Genomic DNA, 22,225 nt, shown 5'->3' on the forward strand with positions numbered 1-22,225 from the left:
TTATCCTGTTACTATTGCTTTTGGTCTGAATTTGTAATTTTCTAGTGTCAAAAACAAGTATTCATTTCAAAATCATAAAGTGTCGTAATCATCTCTATTTTTTATTTCGAAAAGGAGCTTGTTTATATTTGTCGCTTGAAAAGAAATTCAGATTTGTACATCAACTTTCTTTTTAAGCATCTATATATTAAGAAAGTCGAAAAACAAATACATGCATGTGCATTTGCATATAGACAGTCTGTTTGGCTTGATTTAGGAAAGTGCATTTACAGTGTGCTCTTTGCTCTTCGTGAAAAGATTCTGTCTTTCTTTTCCCTAGTAGCTAGGATTTTCATTGCACAAAAGAGATAAAAAGTTTGTTTATCATCTTTAGATTGCATTTTAGGAATTACATCTACATCTCATGGTGAACCCGAAAGGCAAACTTCATAAGCAAGATCAACTTAAAATAAATTCAATGAATCTAACAACGCTTTGGAACCTAACGCACAACATTTATAGGTCTAGGCTAGAGACGTATTCCGGCGTCGTAAAGCCTGGTAACTGTTGTCCTCACTGATGGTTGGGTGATTCCTCCACTTTGAGACGATAAGTGCCAGTACGGACTTGTGCTCCCACGTACCGTCGAGTATATTTTGGGAGACCCCTATAGGCTTAAATCCTTCATCCATAGGAAGCCGTGTCTGCCGCCCTATCGATTGCAATGCACTGAACACAGCATTCGAGAAGATTGACTGCCGTACCGTAAAAATTATTCTGCAGTTTTGCAATTGGTTTGGTACTCCCTCTACCTAGACTTCCAGAGTAGTCCCTTTCGTTCCTTTTTAGACTCCTTAATGGAAAAGGTCCGTCTGAGCACTTGTCAATTCAGGCTCATTAAAAATCGAAGGCGACTAGAGTCATCTTTTGTTTTTTCTCGACTCTTAAAAACTGAAAAAACAAGTTGTGTCAAAGCATCTAAAATTTATTTTAAACGGAATATTCATTACCACTTTCCTACGTTGATCTTGGGTTGAGAAAATGGAATCCACCAACCAAGGAATTCCCCTTGGAGGAAATCCTAGTCCCTTCTCCTCTTGGGGAGATGTTGGTGCACCCCATATGGCCACATTGTCGCTTCCAGGACTGACAATTGGTTTGCCTGTATGGCTCTTCTCAACCTCTATCATTCAGAACACCACAATTCCTGAACAATCGAATCAGAAATTAGACAAGTCCAGAGTTACCCACCAACCTTCTACTTCCTCTAATTCTTCCTCTCCTCCTTCCTCTTCGCTTAATGGGGCTGGTAAAGCCAAAAATCAAGTACCTAAGGAGAAGAAGGAAAAGAAGAAGAAAGAGAAGAAGAAGAAGGAGCCAAAAGCAAATGGGGGCAAACGAGTGTCGTCTAACGAAAATCCACACACTGCACCGACCAGGCCTAAATCGCCATGTGTCATTTGCAAAGGAGACCACTATCACAGAGATTGTCCTTGCATCCCTCGGATCTTAAGGGACTGGTCTCCTCGTTTGCACAACCCGGTGTCGTCAACCTCTGATAATCATGTTGAAAACACACCGTCAACTAGTGAAAGTGAAGCCCCAGGACAAAAAGGAAAATATAGATTTCCTTGTAAACTGTGCGAAGGTGATCATGTCGTCCACCGTTTTCCCTTCTTAGATGAAGCTAAAAGAGTTTTGGATGATCGTCCGGTTTCACCGTTACGACTTCCTCCTAGATATAAAAAACTCTTGCCGAGTCCGTCAATAGTTGAAAATCCGGCTGGCCCGCTCAGGTGGTCGGCCGAAGCATTTGTCATTGAAGATAAACCATCTGGATCCATACCAGACGAAAGTCAAAAGATCGAGGCGGTAGTTGACCCGGTCTTGCCTTCAGAGGTCCCATCTTCATATGATACAGTCACTGAAGAGAACAAGGATGACACTGTCCAAATTCTTTTCATAAGCACAGACTCCAACGAACATGGGGGCAATTTACCCGTTCCTTTACCGCAGGAAGGAAGTTCGTCAGAGTCGTACCCGGCCGTCTATTCGGTCCCACCTCCAAGCAACCTAGTTGTCTCCTTCGACTGGAATCAGCTAGGCAGACCCCGTTTACCGGCCAGTATACCATTCTGATTATTGTTCAAATATATAGAATGGTTATGGCTGGTACCATCATAGATGAGGGGGCTTCTGTGAGTATCCTTTCCTCAACTTCTTGGAAAGCACTTGGTTCACCATCGCTTTTGCCTGAGATGAGGAATCTAACAGGCTTTGATAAAGGAACCAGTCGACCGTTAGGGATCCTTCCCAATGTGCCCATAACATTGAGAGGGAAAACCGTTCACATGAACGTAATGGTAGTTCGAGGACCCCTAGATTACAATCTACTCCTTGGACGAGACTATATTTATTGCATGAGAGCCATTGTCTCATCACTCTTTAGAGTGATGTGTTTTCCGCACGAAGGAAGAATGGTCAAGCTCATAGACCAGCTTTCATTTCCCGGATCACGCATAGCAAATAGTCATATACCATCCCTGAATGGTCTTTCCACGCAAGAAATGTCTCAATCTCCAGTCCGTCCACCCGATGAGCACGAGTGATTCGAGAGGACATGACTGAAACCCAAGGGGCATGCACCCTGGCCTGCTTCGGCAGGAAAACTTTGGGTATAGGGTAGGTTTCCGCGAGAGAATATGACCTCCATACTCCCATCCATGATTGGAAGGGGGAGTTGGACTGGAACAAGATTCTCTTGTCAAAGTTATGTGAGTTGGCGAGCACGGCCGCTCACCTTTGTTTATCTTGGTAGACATCGCCGAAGAAGTGTTTTGTTTGCGCTGTGAATAGAACAATCTTTGGGTAACCTGTAAGAGGTAGGCGTCTCTCGGTAAAACAAATGTTTTAACGGAATAAAGAAGGGGTAACCTTGAAACTCTGTTTTATACCTGGGGGCATGCAAACCTTTTGGAGTGCAAGCGAAGAGCGACTATTTATTTTTTAAATTTTTAGGACCTCTAACCCTTTAAACTCGTAGGATTGGTCATCTCCCAACTTGCATAAAGAAAGGATGTGAGGCAAAACTCTAAAAATTTCCGTTTTATATGAGACATTCTTATCACACGACTGGATTAATCGAGCAGTGTTACCACAAGGTTCAAGCTCGTTAAAAAATAAACCCGCATCGAGCAGTTTTAGCACATAGTTCAAGCTCGTTAAAAAATAAACATAATACATGAGCAAATGTTTCCACCCGCGTTTAAGCTCATTAAAAAATGAACTATTCCCTGGTAAATAACCATCGTGAATGTAGTACTTCAGTCGTTAAAGCCTTGGTCGTGTTTGCACCATCACCTCCACTTTTTCATTGGCCGATCATTCACCTCCATTTGATTGTTTACCCATTTTGTGGAACAGCTGCGAAGAGTGATTTCACTAGCCATCCTTGTGACACTGCCGTGATTGGAAAATTCCAAACCTTACCTGGAATCAGCTGCTACCCCTCTTATCACTCGTTCCTCAAAAGACGAGTCTCCTTTAAGCTCTTTTCAACTGACTCATTAAATATGAAAAGATTGCCGAGCCATTGGCCTCTCCAGCTCGTTAAAGGGACAGGAAGTGTTATCCCTCCTCTAGATTTTAATCTTTTTGGACCTGAGGGATTATTACACAAAAAGATCGAGCGCTTGTTTTATTCAGCTCGTTAAAACTATCGAAAATTCATCCCTTCTGTATTGTTTTATACTTTTTCGAACTTAAGGGATTAGATGACGAAAAAGGAATTTTGGAGTTACCTTTACGTTCCTTTTCAGACTCTCTAAAATTGAAAAGGACCGAGTTATCTTTGTCGTTAAACTCGTTAAAAACATTAATAGTGACAAACTTGTCTTTAGACGAGAACGAGTTTCACTATCGCTAGGCTCGTTAAAACATAGCGATGGGTTTGCCCGAAGGGAAAATTATAGAACAAGCATATGTTATCCTCCTCAAGCTTGACAAAAATAAAGAGGTACTGGTCAGCAATGACTGGGGAAAAATTGGGAAGAAAACTCAAAGAAACTTTGTTGGTAGCAAGTCGCTCTTGAACATGACACTTCCGCTCCGTGTCCGAGTCGGGTTGGGTTGTTTCATTCACCGGTCACATCACCATGGTCACGCCATACCATCCACATTTGGGGTTAATGCTACCAATCCATCACATCAGTGTCGCCGATATGTTCAAGAGAAGTCATCCAGAGAAGTCACCTGTGTCTCACCCACTACCATACATTATACTCCATTCTTTCATGACCACCACCTTGAACCTTACATCACCAGATCGTTTTCACCTCCATCAAAATCATTTGCTCCGTTCCGTGTCATTGATGTGGGATTCATTAAGGCCCTCCTGTGACGAATCACTTCTTGTCGACATCAGCTCATTATCCAAAAGTTGATCTAGGAACACCCCATTCAGTACTTTGAAGCTTGCATGCCTCAATGGCAAGTTTCTCACTTCTGGTGACAGGTTTACATCAATGGCCTTCGACCGAAAGATTTTGCGTGGTGTTCGACGCCAAGTCCTTTATTCACACCACGTGAACTGTACTGCAGTACCTTGAGGGTCATTATCATTATCGGTGATTCCTCTCGCGCTTGTTAACAGTTTACATCATTGACTGGTAATCAAGCGATGTCTTTCCATGTTCGACTTCAGAACATTTCTCACATGGATCGACTTGTACTTCGAGTGAAGATCAGACGAGATTGAAGACCCCAGATCTAGTTTTATCCATCCGGGCTACAATATATATTCAGGGAAATAAAGACATTAAATGTACATCATTGCAGCACAGATAATCATCCTATCAAAAGGATGATGGCTCTACCAGAATCATCAGTCTACACTCAGACGATTGTTTGTCCTATGTACATGAAAATGAATTTATAAAGCTGAGCATGGGAATGCCCGCCTCAGCTAGATCATGAAAATATTATGAAGATAATGTATTGTATTGTATCTTATTACAGGTCTCCTCCCAGCATTGAAAGAACTTCGGATCCTCATAATAAAGCATTTCACCCGACACCAAAAGGTTAACGGCCTCATACTTTAGGGGGCAACTGTTATAGACTTTTTTGTGCCCTACAACCCCAAGCATGAAATGTCCATAAACTAAGGGCTCATAAGTCCCTAAAGGTGTTGTTCTAACCCCTAAAGGAACAAGGTCAACAGATTACAGCTTCTCCCAGAAGTTCTCCATGAAAAACTACTCAAAATTGGTTAAAACAGGATCATTACAGCTGCTCCACTGGCTAGGTGCATTGCATCTCACCCAAATACACTGTGAGGGTGCGTTGCATTGCAAAAGTCCCTTCTGTGGGGTGCGATGGGCGAGAAATGACAAATGGCAGTGTCATTCCGCGAGGTGGAGAGGCAATGGAAGCTTCCAGAATCTTCTCCTGTGACACTTGCCTCACTGAATTCGACCAAGGATGAGTAAGAGGCCCTCAGTCTCCAAGTGGAAGCAAGAACTGACAGAGAGAAGACACTAATCAAATCACAAGCTAACTCATCCTCCTTACAGATATCTATATATGGATCCCTCATCCCAGAGATCAAGAGGCTGGAATTTTGCATATTGTAAGGAATTGTTGTTAGTTTCTAGAGACAAACATCAGATTGTTGGGTGATCTAAGCTTTGTTTGAGGTGAAGAGGGGCTTCTTTGCTGGGAGGTTGATGATGGGTCGGAACCTCTGGTTGTAACTCCTCCTAGATCTTTTCTTGTTAATCAATAAAAGCTATTTGAGTTTTCCTCCATGCTTTTGTATCATTGATGCTTGTTACATTTGTATGGTCAATTTAAATCTGATCCTAAATTGTTTATGAATATAGATCCATGTCTTTGTATAGTGCTATGCTTCTGTGATCTTACAGGTACTTTGTGAAGCTGGGCATGCAAGGAAGCAGGTAGCTGGGGACTATCAAAGAAGAGAGGGATCGAATCAAAGGATTAGCGCAAGACAGAGGTTGGTCTTTCTATTCCTCTCTATCTATAATTCATAAAGGAAAAACATAAGTAGCTTTTCTCTGTTTGTTTCTAAGGCAGCTGTCACACCTTAGTGGGATAGAGCAGTTCTAAATAGACACTTTTCCCTGTAACAAATATGTTGCACACGAAGGCTTCCAGATGGAGCACTAACCAAGGAAAATGAGGCTAACAAGCCCACTATTAACGCCTTGAAGGGAGTTGGGCTGAACCTAGCAGCGCTTCCACGCAAAGAACTCCACCTCTTGCAGGATGGAGTAATTGTAGAACTGAGGGCCCGAGAGCACTGCACCATCCAGGTGATCAGCGAACAGTGGATCAACAATGAACATATGTCCCTACAGAGAAATTTTGCCATCGCCACTAAGACCGAGGCGACCAATCAGAGCAAGAAGATTATGCAGGTCGTTGAGGAGGCATGCAGAATGGTCCCAGAGTTGGCCATTCTGGGGGAAGAGCTGTTGGGTGTGGAGCCTGATTATCTTCTGTATTCAAAAGTATCGCCGCATTGGACCCTAGTTTGAAATGGGGCAGCAACGCCGCCTGTAAAATATTCGCTGCAGGGGGGGTCTAGGGGGGGCGGCTATGACCTTTGGGGAGCCCCCCCTTAGCGGGGGGTTTGGGGGCAGCACCCCCAAAGCTAAGAATAGATGTAAAATTGCCTTGTAAAAGTATAGTAATTTCCAGTCAATCTGGGTCATTCATTAAGCAGAGATCTGACTGTAGAAGTTATGTTTAATTTAGGGTTTTTTGACCTATAAGGCAACCCCTCACTATATATGAGGGAATTGTATTACATCTATGTAGATCTGTATTCTGAGTGAGAAAGAGAGAGGGGATTTAGAGCGAAAAGGGTGTTACAGCGGATCTGTTGTAGGTTGTATCTCTTCAGTTTGCTGGATAATATAAAAGGAAGGACTGGTTATTTCTCCGTGGACATAGCCCAAATTGGGTGAACCACGTATATCTGTCTCTCTTGTTTTATGCATTTTCTATGTTTATATTTCTGCAATATTTTATGTGTTCCATTGCTTCGTAATATATAATTTTCTAACAACTGGTATCAGAGCCAAAGGTCTATTTGGCTAATAAACTCGCAGGAAAGAAGGGTTCCTGGTTCGAGTGGGAGCAATGGCAGAAAATGGTAAGTTTAGGGTCGAGAAATTTAACAGCCAAAACTTCTCGTTGTGGAAGATGCAGATGGAAAATTATATCTATCAGAAAGATCTGTACCTACCATTGGGTGGAAAAACAAAGATGCCAATGGGTATGACAGATGAAGAATGGAACCATCTTGATAGAAAGGCACTTGAAACAGTACGGTTGTGCCTCGCAGCATCGGTCGGCTTCAACATTTCAAAGGAAACAATGACGTAGGGTTTGATTAAGGCGTTGGGGAAACTATATGAAAACCCCTCAACCTCAAATAAGGTATTTCTTATGAAGCGTTTATTTAATATGAATATGTCGAAAGGTGGATCTATTGCAAACCATTTAAATGATTTTAATACTTTTACAAGTCAATTAAGTTCTGAAGGGGTAAACTTTGATGATGAAGTTAGAGCTCTATTATTCTTGTGCTCATTGCCAGAAAGTTGGAATGGTTTAGTAATCGCCATTAGTAACTTTGTTTCTGGATCTAGTACTTTAAAGTTTGATGATGTTGTCGGTGCTATCCTTAGCGAGGAAATGCGACGAAAAAGCTCCGGTGAGACATCGGGTAATGCTTTGAGTGCAGAGTCTAGGGGAAGAAAAATGGAAAGAGGAAAGAGCTCATGATATCGCAGTAAATCAAGGAAAGGTAGATCCAAGTCCAGATCGGGGATAGTCTGCTGGAAATGCAGAAAGAAAGGACACCTAAAGAAAAATTGTAGATCTCGGAAGGGAAAAGAAGGAGATGCACAGCAAGAAAACAATCATGAAGAAAATGTGACAGGTGAGGTGTTACAAGATGCTTTGATTCTTTCTTTCGAAAATATTACTAGTTCCTAGGTGGTAGATTCAGGGGCCTCATTCCATGCCACACCTGATAAGAAATACTTTCATGACTATGTTCAAGGAGATTTTGGACAAGTCCGTTTGGGTGATGATAAACCCTGTAAAATTGTTGGAATGGGTAAGGTTTTTGTAAAACAGCAGAATGGAAACCAATGGCTACTAAAGGAGGTAAGGCATGTTCCAGATCTGAAGAAAAATATGATTTCAACAGGGCAGTTAGGCGGTGAAGGTTGTGTGACAACTTTCACAGATAAAGCTTGGAAGGTCACCAAAGGAGCCCTGGTAATAGCAAAAGGCGAAAAGGTTGGTACATTGTATTTATGCAATGGTATTTCTAACTCTGTTAATGCTTTAACTTCCAAAGGAGCAGATGCATCATTATGGCATCATAGGCTCAGACACATGAGCCAAAAGGGGATGAAGATCCTTCACTCAAGGAATTTGTTGCCAGGTTTGCAGAATGTTGATTTGGACTTCTGTGAGAATTGCATTTATGGAAAACAGAAGAGAGTCAGATTCCTTAGAGTTGGGAAAGAAAAGAAGAGCGAAAAATTAGAGCTTGTGCATACAGATGTATGGGGACCTGCTCAGGTATCATCTCTCGGTGGCTCTCGTTGTTATGTTACTTTTATTGATGATGCAACTAGAAAAACTTGGATTTATTGTATTGAGAACAAATCCGATGTATTTGATACTTTCAAGAAATGGAAAGCTTTGGTTGAGATTGAGACAGGAAAGAAATTGAAGTGTCTCATATCAGACAATGGAGGTGAATATTGTAGCAACGAGTTTGATAGGTACTAACATGGAATTCACAGAGAGAAGACAGTTCTAAGAACACCACAAGAAAATGGTGTGTTAGAAAGGATGAACAGAACAATCATGGAGCATGTAAGGTGCATGAGATTGCATGCAGGATTGCCTTTACAATTTTGGGCAGATGTTGTAGATACTGTTGTTTATCTAATAAACAGAGGGCCTTCAAGTTCCTTGGATGGTGGTGTTCCAGAGTAAGCATGGACAGGTAAAAAGGTAAACTTCTCTTTTTTAAAGCCTTTTGGTTGTGAGGCCTTTGTCCATATTAATAAAGAAAATAGAACAAAGCTTGAGGCAAAATCAAAGAAATGTTCCTTTATTGGATATGGTGTTAATGATTTTGGTTATTGCTTATATGATTATGAAAATCACAAAATCATTAAGAGCAGAGATGTAATATTCAATGAAAAGGTCTTGTATAAGAATCAGTTGCAGGAAAAGAAACAGGAAAAAGAAAAAAAGGAATACACAGTTCTTGATGAGATCACTGAAAAAGTAAAGGTGCCTGAAATAATAATAATCAACAACCACAACAACAGCAACCACCACAACAGTAACAGGCACCCCAAACACTTGAAAGTGGTGTTAGAAGATCTACCAGGATAAGTAGACCACCTGAACGATACTCTCCTTCATTATATTATTTATTGTTGACTGATTCTGGTGAACCCGAATGTTATGAAGAAGCAATGCGGGTTGAAAGTAGGAAGAAGTGGGAGCTAGCCATGGAAGAAGAGATGGACTCCTTAATGCATAACCAAACTCGGGACTTAGTCAGGTTGCCTGCAGGTAAAACTACGTTGCAGAATAAATGGGTTTAAAGGCTGAAGGAAGAAGATGGAGGAAAATAGAGGTACAAAGCTAGACTTGTGGTGAAGGGGTCTGCACAGAATAAAGGTATTGATTTTGATGAAATATTTTCTCCTGTTGTTAAAATGACTTCAATCAGAACTATTCTAAGTCTAGTAGCAACTGAAGATTTGCATCTTGAGCAGTTAGATGTAAAGACAGCCTTTCTCCATGGGGATTTGGAGGAAGAGATATATATGTAGCAGCCACAAGGATATGAGGTGAAAGGGAAGGAGAAACTAGTGTGTAGTTTGAAGAAGAGCTTGTATGGCTTAAAACAGGCTCCAAGGCAATGGTATCTAAAGTTTGACAAGTTTATCTCTGAACAAGGTTATACTAGATGTCACTTTGATCATTGTGTTTATCTGAAAAAGCAAAATGATGGCAGTTATATTATATTGTTATTGTATGTGGAGGACATGCTTGTTGCGGGGTATAACATGCAGGAAATAAATGTGCTCAAAATAAAATTGGCAAATTCATTTGCAATGAAGGATTTGGAAGCTGCAAAACAAATCCTTGGTATGAGAATAACTAGAGACAGGAAAAATCGCAAATTAACATTTTCTCAAAATGAGTACATAGAAAAGGTGTTGAAAAGATTTAATATGCACAATGCAAAACCAGCTAGTACACCTTTTGCTAGCCATTTCAAACTTAGTAAGGAAATGTGCCCAAAGACCCAAGAAGACATGGATTATATGTCTAAAGTTCCATATGCATCAGTGGTTGGAAGCTTAATGTATGCAATGGTCTGCACAAGGCCTGATATTGCACATGCAGTGGGAGTTGTAAGCAGGTACATGAACAATCCAGGAAAGGAACTTTGGATGGCAGTGAAATGGATTCTCAGATATTTGAAAGGTACCACAAATCAAGCATTATGCTTTGGTGGTTCAAACATTTCTCTACAGGTATATGTTGATGCAAATATGGCAGGTGACAGAGATAACAGGAGGAGCACTATAGGATATGTATTTACTATAGGTGGAACAGTTGTCAGTTGTGTTTCAAAAATCCAAAGTGTTGTTGCACTTTCAACAACAGAAGCAGAGTATGTTGCTACTACAGAGGCTAGTAAAGAAATGATTTGGTTACAAAGGTTTATGGGTGAATTGGGTAAGGAGCATGATATGGGCACGTTATACAGTGATATCCAAAGTGCCATTCATCTTGCAAAGAACTCAACATTTCATTCCAGGACTAAACACATACATCTCAAGTACCATTTCATACGATCAGTCTTGGAAGATGGAGAGTTGAAGTTGGAAAAGATACACACTAGCCAGAATCCTGCAGATATGCTAACAAAAGTTGTAACCAGGGAGAAACTGAGATTCTGCTCAGTTTCAATTGGTCTTCAAGTATGATGAAGAAGATGAGAAACAGCCAGGTCCAAAGAGGAGTCATTGTCCAACAAATGAAGCAGCAGTGGAGTTGCTATAATCAGTCTCCAAGTGGGAGATTGTTGGGTGTGGATCCTGATTATCTTCTGTATTCAGAAGTATCGCCGCATTGGACCCCAGTTCGAAATTGGGCAGCGACGTCGCCCATAAAATATTCGCTGCAGGGGGGGTCTAGGGGGGGGCGGCTGCGACCTTTGGGGAGCCCCCCCCTGGTAGGGGGTTTTGGGGGCAACACCCCCAAAGCTAAGAATATATGTAAAATTGTCGCGTAAAAGTATAGTAATTTCTAATCAATCTGGGTCGTTCATTAAGCAGAGATCTGACGGTAGAAGTTATGTTTAATTTAGGGTTTTTTTTCCCTAGAAGGCAACCCCTCACTATATATGAAGGAATTGTATTGCATCTGTGTAGATCTGTATTCTAAGTGAGAAAGAGAGAGGATATTGAGAGCGAATAGGGTGTTACAGCTGATCTGTTGTAGGTTGTATCTCTTCAGTTTGCTAGATAATATAAAAGGAAGGACTAGTTGTTTCTCCGTGGACATAGCTCAAACTGGGTGAACCACATATATCTATGTCTCTCTTGTTTTATGCGTTTTCTGTGTTTATATTTCTGCAATATTTTATGTGTTCCATCCGCAAGTTGGCCACAATGGTGCACAACACTCAGACTGAGATGGCACGGGTTCAGTTGAAGTTGAACCTACGTATTACAGAGCTATAGTTAAGGGCCCGGCCTTTAACACCACCGGAGGTAAAGGAATAGTGGGCAACCACCATCACAGAGGTAGTAGTGGCGATGGAAAGTGCAGTAACAAACTGCACGTAATTGTTTGAGCAGTCATTTGAGGTCCTCACAAGCTTGTAGGAGATCCAAAATATACAGAGGCTGGAGAAGGAAGCGCGTGAGCTACAACAGCACTACGATGAAGTTAAAGGCACAGCACGAACTGTCGCGCTAACACAGAAGTTAGCCAAGCTGCAAGAGGCCAAGCAGCTGAAGGAACAAGTGGACGCAGTGCTGCACAAGGAAGCAGTGTTGAAGGCACGACTAAATCCCTTGTTGGAGGAAGCTTACGCAGTCACAGGAAATATTGAAGGAAAGCATGTGACTATGCAAGCGACGCAACAAAAGCTTCAGGCTGACAAGCAGGAGCAGTGACCGAGAAGACAGTGGAAGATGCGAAGCAGGCGGTAGCTCAGCGCATGGTCGAGGTAGTGGTCATACGAGTTGAGCTGGATGGGCTTCGCGCAAATATCTTTGCACCTAGCCAGTGACTCTAGAGCAAGTCACGATATTTGTGTTGGGGGCCTGTTGGGAGCAGGATCCCCCAAGGGCAGTTTTGGGGCTAAAAGCCCATGTTTGAATTAAATTTATAATAAAATGGTAAACTCTCCACATTTTGTGGTCGCGGAGTGCAAAGGTGTTATGTGTCGAAAAGGGTAGTCCGCCCTTAGTTTTGTAAAGTAAAGTTGGCTGTAAGAGTTCTACCCGTGGTCCACAGACCATGGGATTGTATAAAAAGTGCTAAGCTCTAAGTAGTTTTGGAGACATAGAATGATGAATAATGTAAGAGAGTCGTAGCTCTAAAGTAAGAAGTCTAATTCATGGGTCGTAGCATAGGTAGAGGCTCTGCAGCTGAGTGCACAGAGGCCTAGGGTAGAAGTCTGCAACTGAGTGCGCGGACCCCTGCAGCTGTGTGCACAAGGCGAACAAAGTTTGTAAACACTTGGAAGATATCAATAAAGATAAATATTTGGCAATTTCTGTGTCTTTGTTATGTTATTGCATCTTGATATGTTATGTATGAATTTCCTTTATTATGCTTATGTGATGCGCGAATAAATGCAATTACGTTAAATAATTGAACGCAATTATGATTATCTGTTTACGCGGTGTTAACTATAATTATTTGATAAGATAAGAAAGTCACTTAGAATAATTGGGGAATCTGCACGGCACGCTGGCATAGCAACGCGAAAGTACTTAAACAGCAGGCTAAGGCTGCACGAGGGTCGATCATACCCTTTCGCGGAGGTATTAAAGGACAGAATAAAGGGCTCATCTTGCAAGCCCTAAAGCAAGCGACCTATGCGAAGGCAGGGATAGAAGGAATCAAACGACATCACAGCCATCTCAAGGTGTGGAAACTTGGTTCCAGCATCCCCCTATACTGCTTCGGGTGAGACTTTAGTCCGCGCTCCGCGGGCTGTTGCCGAAAGGGCCAGTATTGTAGGTATTTGTTTGGCTAATTAACGATGAACCTGTGTCAGGCCCCCTCAAGCCAACACCCACTATATTAGAATCTGCACAAGGAGAACTCCATTCTTGTTTTGTAAGAACCTGCAATCGACTTGTACCATGCTATTTAACATTTTATGTATTTATTCGCATCCTTTGTCTATGACATAAATATGCAACAATCTACCTTTCATTTTCTATACTAACACTCCTAAAAAATAATAAAGTATGCCCAAATCTATCATTTCAAAAGATCTATGTAGCTCACCTTTTGTTTTTCAATTATCGAAGTTGTTACCTATATTGATGAGATCTTCTACAACTGATACCATAGTGAAAATATATGTTAGAGTTTTATCTATGTTGCTCTGAACGTGTTTCTCCTTCAGTAGAGTAGCAATACACTACAGTTTCCATTCTGGGGAGAATTGTACCTAGTAGCAACCTTGGCCCATGTGCAGATCGGTTGAATGTACATTAGACTCCATTTGTTGTTTTTAAGGTGTTTCTCCATCAACAGTACTTCATCTCAGTATATCCTTTCGGTCTACACCTTCAGTAGATGCATGCAGCCTTGGGATACATGTTCTAGATTATAGTTTTCCTATCAGGGTGTAGCAGCAATGAAAGAAGTGCATTGATTTTAGGCATCTTGTGGTTTTTGTATGAAAGCATGCTAGTTTAGTGTTTCCCAAACTTAGATAGAGCCATATTTAGTATGCTTTTATAGTTTGACTTAGATGCTCACTTTTCTTAATTTAGGTGTTTTGCTTAGTTTTGCTTTATGCATAGATTTATCTTTAAGAAAAGTGCACAGTAGAGAATGGTTCTATATTTTGAGTAGGGGACACACTTCTAGGTAGGAGGTACTCTATTCTAGGAAGCTTTTGCCATGCAGGTTAGGTGCTTTGTCCGAGAATACAAAGAGTGGCGCTATTGTAGCAATAAGAAATCCGTTTATTTTGAGTTCTTCATCAGTGCATTAATAGTATATTATTTATTCCATGCAATGCCTCAATAGTGTATGATCAAATTACAGTTAAGCTTGTAATAATATATTGACTTACCCTCTTTTAGAGGGAAACTAGAGCGTGTGTCAAGCTTTCACGTCACAATTATATCATGCAGAGTTTACCTGGCACGAGTTTTGTGGATCTAAGCAGCCAAATACTTGTTGGAATTCAAGAGGCAACAATACTACAAAATGGGAAAGAGGTTTCGCAATTAACTTTCCTTTCACATTATGGTTGGAGTCGGTTTATTGGCAATATGTTGGATACCCCACCTTCCTTTTTATGAATGAGTGCAAGATTGAATCCTTTGACATATTCCTTACTCAATTTTCATTAAGCGATGGGTTTTCTCAGAAGTGCTTCACATCTATAAACTTTAGCAGAGCTATTATTGAGTCTTTGGATGTGGTTATCTTTTCAAAGCACACATGTATAAGAAGACGAGAAATAAAATGCCTGACTAATTTCAAGTTATCTTCCCTTGAATAGGGTGTTCCCTTCCATAAACCTAATGACTCGCTCTGCTTATTTCTAGTGAACAAATTTAGGAGTTTTCATGAATTGTGAGAAAATTCCAACCCCATAATTATCAATTTCTTATTTAAAGTTATACCCACTAGATTAGAAACCGTGCAAGGAGAATTCCTTTCCCATTTCAAAAGAACATGCAATCGACTTATACCATGCTATTTAATATTTTATGTATTTCTTCGCATCCTTGGCCTGTGACATAAAGACACAACATGCTACCTTGCATTTTCTATACTAACACTCCTAAACAATAATAAAGTATGCCCAAATCTGTCATTTCAAATGATCTATGCAACTCACCTTTTGGTTTTTCAATTATCAAAGTTGTTACCTATATTGATGAGATCATCTACAACCGAGGCCATAGTGACAATATCTGTTAGAGTTTTATCCGTGTTGCACTAAAGGTGTTTTTTCTTCAACAGCACTACAATACATTGCAGTTTCCATTCAGCAGAGAAGTGTACCCAGTAGCAGCCTTGGTCTGTGTGCAAATGGGTTGAATTCACAGTAGACTTTATCTATTCTTTTGAAGGTGTTTCTCCTTCAATTTACTTCATCTCAGCAGATCCTTTCAATCTACACCTTCAGCAAATGCATACAGCGTTGGGATACATGCTACATATTCTAGTTTTACTGTGAGGGTTTAGCAACGATGAAAGAAGCGCATCGATTTTGGGCATCTTATGGTTGTTTTATGCAAGCATGCTTGTTTAGTGCTTCCCAAACGTATATAGAGCCATATTTAGTATACTTTTATAGTTTGACTTAGATGCTCACTTTTCTTAATTTAGGTGTTTTCTTAGTAGTATTTTATGCACATATTTATCTTTAAGAAAATTGCACAATAGAGAAGGGTTCTATATTTTGAGTAGGGGACACTCTTCTAGGTAGGAGGTAATCTATTCTAGGGAGCTTCTGTCATGCATGTTAGGTGCTTTATCCTAGACAGAGTTCCAAGTCCTTGCCTCCTTAACAAAGTCCCTTCCAAACAAGACACCGATGGATAGAGTTCGAAGTCCCTAAATTTTCCAAAAACCCACTTGAGCCTAGCTATCTAACGTAAAATCCTTTACATTCCAATCATCTCTTGGCTGTGATTTCATAGAGAGAGCCCTCTCTGGTTTGGTAGGGCTAGCTACCAAACCAAAAGCGTGGTCTATGGTTACCTTCGTCGATCACCTCATCTGCCTAGGACATTGTGGAGGATAACAGAGGGCATGACAACTAGGGAGTGCCAAGGTATTCTAGTGAATGTAAGGTTCCCAAGTCATGGAAAAATGTAATGCTAGTTGTGAGGTCATGACTGCTAAGGTGTGTTAAGCAATGCTATGGCATGCTAACATGTGCCAGATAGTACGAAGACATGTCAAACAAGCTAAAATGTGCCAAGTGATAAGGCATGCCAAGATGTACAAGGGTTCCAAATCCCTGCCTCGTCTTGAGTCTTCTTCCATATGCTATCCACTTATGACATTTCCTTTGCAATATTTGGTGCATTTTCTAGTTATAGGTTATTTATAGGTTATAAATGTCTTTAGAGTTTCACTTCTAATTTAGTATTCAACTGAACATATTAATTCTCTTATACATAATTATTTTTCCCTCCACCTACTTTTCATAACTTCAATAACCATTAGGTAGGGACCTGCAGCTTTGATGTTGCTTTGCTTGTTTAGTAAAATATTGTCGAGACTTTAATTTATTGAAAGTTGTAGAATTTACAATTTATGAAGTTTCAAGGTCTAATTTTTAAAAGTATAATTCTTTAAAGGGTGCTAGCCCAATGGAAGAGCACTTTCTTTACAAGTAGGAGGTTGGTGGTTCAATTCCATCGTGCCTTGACATCCATATGGAATGGCGACAATCAATTTTTGGTGACGGAGGCCCTTTTGACCATCACCAATGAGTTTTGGTGACATTTTTCGACCCTCGCCAAAAATATGAAATGGTGACAGTCAACGAATGCCACCATATATACGCATCAATAGTGACGACCCTCAAAAGTCCGTAACCATAAATCATTGTTGTTGATATGAAATGGTGATGGTTGTTGTCCATCATTATAGTCATTATTCGTGATGGACATTGAATGTTACCACAATACCTATACTTCTGGCAATAAGGCTTTTGGTGACAGTCAACGATCGTCACCACATATATGCACCAATAGTGATGACCACTAAAGAGCCATCACAATAAATCATTATTGTTCATATGAAATGGTGATGGTCACTATCCGTCATTATAATCAATATTCATGATGGGCCTTGAATGTCACCATAACACCTATACTTTTGGCAACACCACCTTTGGTGACATTCAGATTTTGGTGACTGAGGCTATGGTCTATCACCATTTATCATATGCAATGGTGATGGTCGCTATTCATCATTATAAATCATTATTGGTGACGAACTTTGAATGTCACTACAACACTTATACTTTTGGCAATGCCACCTTTGGTGACGTTCATTTTTTCGTAACGGAGGCTATGGTCCATCACCATTGCTCATATGAAATGGTGACGGTCACTTTCCATCATTATAAATAATTATTGGTGATGGACTTTGTATGTCACTACAACACCTATACTTTTGGTGATGCCACCTTTGGTAACGTTCAGTTTTTGGTGACGAATGCTCTTCTAAGTGTCACCAATGAGCTTATGGTGACATTTTTTGCCCCTCACCAATTTCATATTTTCTTGTAGTGATATGAGGCCAATAATAATACCTCTATAGATGTTCCACCGTCTTACTTACACCAAAATGACCAGCAATAATAGAATTATGTGCCTCTCTTATGATGTTAACTATTTCTCCCTGTGGAATACAAACCTTGCCAAGATGGTACAACAAGTTATCATATAAATGATAATCCAATTCTTCTACTTGGTTACCTTGACTCAAACTTGCATAAACATCTTGAAAATCATTATCTAAAGCATATTGCTCAATATATCTTTCATGTAAAAGATAATAATGCTTGAGTAAAGTAGTTGCACTAACAATAGGCCTAGAAAGCATATCGGCAACTTTATTGTAGATACCTTTCTTATACCTAATTACCAAGTGGAATTGTTGAAGAAAACCCATCCATTGGAAGTCCCTTGATTGCTACAACTTTGATTGTGATAGCAAGTATTGGAATGGTTGATGATCAGTGTGAATGATTGTTTCCTTACCCATCAAGTAGTGTTTCCATTTTTTCACACTTTACACCAATGCATACAATTAGTTGTCATACGTAGGAAAGTTAATCACTACACCAATAAAATTTTCTGAATGAAAACAAATAGGCTTACCATGTTGCATGAGGACTGCACCCATAACATAGTCACTAGCATCAGTCTAAATCTCAAATGATTATCTCAAGTCTTGAAGTGAAAGTACTAGAGATGTACTTTTATTTTCCTTCAATGCATCAAAGGCCTTTTTATGTTTTCCTCCCCACTGCAAAACCTATTTCGCACTTTTCAACGCATGCAAAGGAAATGCTATAAGAGAAAAATTAGCAATTAATTTCCTCCAATATTGGGTTGCTCCCAAAAAACTTCTTACCTCAGTAACTGTCTTGGGCCTTGGCCAATTCACATTGAAATCAACCTTGGAGGGATCTATTTTTAACTCACCTCCTCCAACAATATGACCCAAGTAAACTAAAGAATTTTTTGCCAAACTCGCACTTTGACATCTTAAGATACAACTATTGTTTTTTCAAGACATCAAGTACTTTTCTTAAATGCATGACATGTTCATCACGAGATTTACTAAAAATTAAGATATCATGTAAGTATACTATGAAAAACTCATCAATAAATGGCCTCAAAACATCATTCATCGCACACATGAATGTAGTTGGAGCATTACATAAACCAAACGACATAACTAGCCATTCAAACAAACCTTGTTTTGTTTTGAATGTTGTCTTCCAAATTTCTCCTTCAACTATTCTAATTTGATGGTGGCCACTTCTTAAGTCCAACTTAGTAAAATACGTTTCATCTTTTAGTTGATCAAGTAAATCATCTATTCTAGGCAGTGGGTAATGGTTCTTTACCATAATTTTGTTCAATACACGAAAGCCCACACACATGCGCCATGTTCCATCCTTCTTTGGCACCAATACAATAGGTGAACCACATGGTGAGGAAGATGGTCTGATGATCCCTTTATTCAACAACTCTTGAATTTTCTTCTTAATTTATGTGCTTTCCATCATTGACATCCTGTACATGCCAATGTTAGGAAGAGGACAATCTTGTTGCAACTGTATCTCATGTTGGATTCCTCTCTTGCGAGTTAATCCCTTTGGTTCCTGAAACATCTCATCATATTATTTAACTTTGTCGACCAATTTAGATTTCAAATTTGAATCACAACCTTTAAAAGCTTCATTATCAACATCATTCTTGGGTTTGATCATTAGAAGCACAAAATTCTTGCTTGAATTTACTAGTATTTTCATCTGCCCTACATTAACAAGCGAAAGACTTATTTTCTTGCTATGAGCTCTCACAGTATATTCTACTCCATATTTGAATAAATGATATTTTTTTCATTTCTATGGAAGATAACTTTTATGTCATAAAGGTACGGGCTACCCAAAACTATGCCACAAATATCTAATGGCACAACATTAAGCTCCACTTCATCTATGAAATTTGCAGTAATGGCGAATTTCAGTTTACACTTTCTAGTAACCTGCAATTGTGCATTGTCACACACTCATCCAAGTGGATATGGTTTATGATGTGGAACAATTTCCAATTTTAAACTTTTGACAATGTTTTCAAGGAAAAGATTGGCTTCAGAGTCACTATCAAAAATCTTATCAATCTTGTTGTGTTTTGAGATCACCCTTATGTGAAATTTTTCCATTCTCCTCTTTTCATTTGGAGTTTCATTTTGTGAGTTTGAAGAGCTAGTGCTACCAATGGATTATTTTCCTTTTATCCCCATGGTTGTGATTTTATTTTCATCACCCGAATCGGATCCCAAATCCTGTTGAGTGGTTGCAGTTGTCTTTAGTTTTCCCTTTTTGTTGTTTCTTTTTGGTCTCATTTCAGGATGAACCTTCCAACAATTAGCTTCATCGTTATTGTTATACTCCTATACCAATAGGTTTCATATTTCATGATTGACTTAATGAGCTCTGTAATATGTTCATTCATTTCCTTGTTGCAAAGGTGTTCCATATTATCAAAAAATGTAAAAAATGTAAAGAGGGTATACCCTAAAAGAAAAATCAAAGGGTGAAAATAAATAAAATGGTCAAAAAAGTGAAAGAAATGAACCCTAAACAAAAATAGACCAAGAAAGTGTGCAAGTCCAAAATGCTACTACCTTTTATTTTCTGTAATAAGCATTGTATGCAACTTGTTAATTTATGCCACAATTGATGAATGGCCAAATAGCTTAATCTTGGCTAGTTCATATTTGAAATTTCTTGTTTTAGAGATAGAGAATAAAATTTGACCAAACTGTTCAATCTTGGAAGATAAGTAGATAGGTAGAGTAAATAAAAGGAGCTCAACAGTTTAATCTGAGCCCCTGGATGTAATAAGTGCATACTTAGGTAGGCTTGCCATGAAAAGAAAAAGAAGATTGATAAGGGTTTGCCAGTCTAAGTGCACCCAAGTAAAGAAAGGAAAAAATTCTAGGCTAAAGTAGGAAGGGTAGGTAGATGGTGTTGCAAAATGATACTTGTGATAAATTATGTCTCTAAATGTGTTAATCTTTATCTCTATCACAAAGTACAAGGCGGACATGATACTTGATGCAGCTCAAGAGAGGCAAGGCTACATAACTAACTCCCCTTCATAATTTTCCCTAATCATTCACTAACTCCATCAAAAGTATTAAGATCTGCTCTTAATATCACTAAAAAACCACTCCTTCCATTTCATAAAGTTTGCCTAAGTAAAAACCCTATTTTACTTGGGAAGATGCACTACCTCACATAAAAACCCCATTCCCACTTCAAAACCTAAGTTTAAATTGTAAATTTAACTTGGCGCTTATTATCATTTCATAATTCATATTAATTATTAACATTTATTATATATAAATCCCAAAAAATATTACCCATCCCGTATTATGTAAATATATTAATAAAACCCCGATAGTTTATGTATCCTCGCCCCGGTTAACTATAACTGTAAATGCAATTAAATGCAGATTAACAGGGATTGATAAATTTATTTGAAGTTTATTAAGAACCCTCCCCGTGCGACAAAGGAATTCGTTAACTCCAGTTAACTGATAACCAACCCTGACCATCAGCATTCACCCCAACGCGATTAAAACATTATTTATTACGTCGGGCCCACAGCAATTAAACCCCCGCCATGTTCCCTGCCTATCCGCCGTTCGATCTCCGCCTTCACATCCAACAGTCGATAACAATATTGCGACCCCCCTTTTGACCGCGCGTTAACTCGTGATCGCTGCCAGTTTTCTGCCCGTACCAAATCCACGTGTCACGCAGCCGATGTGCTTGCTCACCCTCCGTCCAAAACCGCTCCACTCCAAAAGCGGTGCGATCAAATCGCTTACCACCTTTTGCTGGCATCATCCACCTTCCGCTGACGTCATCCGACCCTCTGCTAATGTCATCCGACCCTCTGCTGATGTCATCCGCTCACTGAAATCCAAAAAATCCCGCCAAACCTTCATTTTGTCAAATAAACGATAAAAAAGCCATTTTCGTTGTAAAGCTCTCCGCCCCGCGCTGTCCTACAAGAAACATATTGCTCAGTTACAAACTAGCACCTGACCAGCAAAACTACAGCATGAGCTCCGCAGCCAACCATTCGACCTGCATTTGTACGGTTTTCTTCTTTTACGCAGGTATTTACCCAGTTTTCCATGAAACCCTACAGTTTCGGTTCTCAGCTAAAAATTCTACCAAATGGAGCTATTTACCAAATTGAGAAATTTACCAGATAGCGATGAGCAGGGGTCAAAACAGGTCGAAGAGTATCAGAGCAGTTAAAGAGTATCAGTAAGAACAGGGCAGCCAGCATAGAGTTACTGAAGAAGACAGTTGCCAGCCGAATTATAGGGCCTGCCTCCAGCACATTCAACAAAAACAGGACCAGCACAACATCAATTTATCTTTTCCCTATTTTCAAGGCTAGCTGTTTCTATTTACTTGTGAAACTATTTTAGTCATCCTAGATATTATCTCACTCTGTTATGAGATATTTGTTGTATAATTTTCTGAATAAATACCCCCTCAATTGGAGTATTGTGGGTGGATTCCTAGACTTTGTTGTAATATTGATTTTTTGGAATAAAGAGTTGTTGGAATCAACTGTTGCATGGCCTACTGGATGAAGAATTGAAGCAG

The sequence above is a fragment of the Pinus tabuliformis genome, chromosome X (assembly GCF_031772625.1).
Source record: "Pinus tabuliformis cultivar Carrire ecotype Pingquan chromosome X, CPIR1, whole genome shotgun sequence".
In the NCBI taxonomy this organism is placed as follows: domain Eukaryota; kingdom Viridiplantae; phylum Streptophyta; class Pinopsida; order Pinales; family Pinaceae; genus Pinus; species Pinus tabuliformis.